The sequence below is a fragment of the Dipodomys merriami genome, unplaced genomic scaffold (genome assembly GCF_024711535.1).
Source record: "Dipodomys merriami isolate MVZ:Mamm:240054 unplaced genomic scaffold, mDipMer1.0.p SCAF_164, whole genome shotgun sequence".
Taxonomy (NCBI): domain Eukaryota; kingdom Metazoa; phylum Chordata; class Mammalia; order Rodentia; family Heteromyidae; genus Dipodomys; species Dipodomys merriami.
The window spans coordinates 221,300-222,836 of NW_027202982.1; the positions used below are offsets into that span (position 1 = coordinate 221,300).

At 34.7% G+C, this 1,537-nt stretch overlaps 1 pseudogene; it reads left to right on the top strand.

Moving 5' to 3' along the window:
• Nucleotides 1-603: 603 nt before the first annotated feature.
• Nucleotides 604-1,323, top strand: LOC138828790 (ankyrin repeat domain-containing protein 49 pseudogene; annotated as a pseudogene).
• The last annotated feature ends 214 nt before the right edge of the window (nt 1,324-1,537 follow it).

Genomic DNA, 1,537 nt, shown 5'->3' on the forward strand with positions numbered 1-1,537 from the left:
AGTTTTGTCACAGATAAAATTGGCCTGCCTTCTCTTGTTGCATTCCTAGCCTGGACCTATTCCTTCAATGTACACAAAAAGTGTGATTCAACTAACTTCATTCAGATCTATTTCTAGAATTATCAAGGATTTAGATTCTTGTCTACAATTTGATTAAAGCTATGTCTTTTTATGGAGGCTGCTAAAAATTTATTTAACAATTTCAAGTAAATACACAAAGTCTATTTCCATCTTTTTTTAAAACATAAAATTCTGCTTGCTCTATAAATTGATCGGAGGCATGCATTTGTGTCTATCTAGGTCATTGCAAATCTGTCTTTCTCTTCCTCTCTCTCTTTCATGTTTCTCATAGATACTATGATTGCTCCATAATTATCCTAATTTATTTTGCTTTTATATTTTTGGTTGCATCATTTCACTTTCTGCTCTGCCATTTCCATATAGAAAGCATTATTTCATATTTTCTCATTCCTAGAATCAGCTGTACATGGAGACACCACTGTTCCTTATTTTCAGACTGTATCTTTGAATACAGAGGAACATCTTTCCTCTGCTCTCCATCAATTCCCTACTCTCCAGTTAGAATAATTTCGAATAGTAAAAATGGAAAAATGGAAAATAAATCATGTTGAAAAAACAGATGCATAAAATTCACCAGATTTTTCTGAACAGTTCAACTAATATGAACTATTAGGGAAATATATGGACACCTCATTCCTACTTTCACTCAAAGGCTCTGGTTAGGCAATTCTGATGAAGACGAGGAACACGATGAAAAAAATGAGGAATGGTATCAATTGCAAGAAAAAAATGGAGAAGTATCCATGCAAATTTCTTCTTTGGGCTGCTGAAAATAATTGGCCTACTACAGTGAGGAGACTACTTTCCAAAAAGGCCACTCATGTGAATACTAGGGATGACGATGAGTATACCCATCTTCATCAGGAAGCCTACAGTGAACACTTAGACACTGTCCATGAGTTGGTAGCTCAAGCGGCAGATATTCATGCAATAACTGTAGATGGCTGGACAACCCTGCACAGTGCTTATAAGTGGAATAATACTAGAGTGGCTTTTTTCTTACTTCATCATGATGCAGATATCAATTCCCAAAGTAAAGGCCTCTTGACCCCTTTGCATCTTGTTGCTGGGAATAGAGATAGCAAAGACATATTGAATCTCCTTCTGTTGAACCATTATGTCAAATCAGGTCTTAAGAACAACTTGGAAGAAACTGCATTTGATATTGCCAAAAGGAAAAGTATGTATCACTTCCTCTTTGAAGTTTTGGAAGGCTGTACACATTGTTCACCTAAGTCATAATGGTTCAGTTAAGTTTCATAATTTTCAAAAATACCATTGCATTCTTTGTTTCCATACAAACTATTTTCACAATCCAAACAACAACAGTATCTTACTGTAACAATTCATGGATTCCATGAAGTCTTCAAAGTGAATTGCCTGACTTTGATGTCAAAATGTATTCAAGATTTATTTGTATACATCTATAATGATTTCTGGAGGGTTTTGCTTTTTT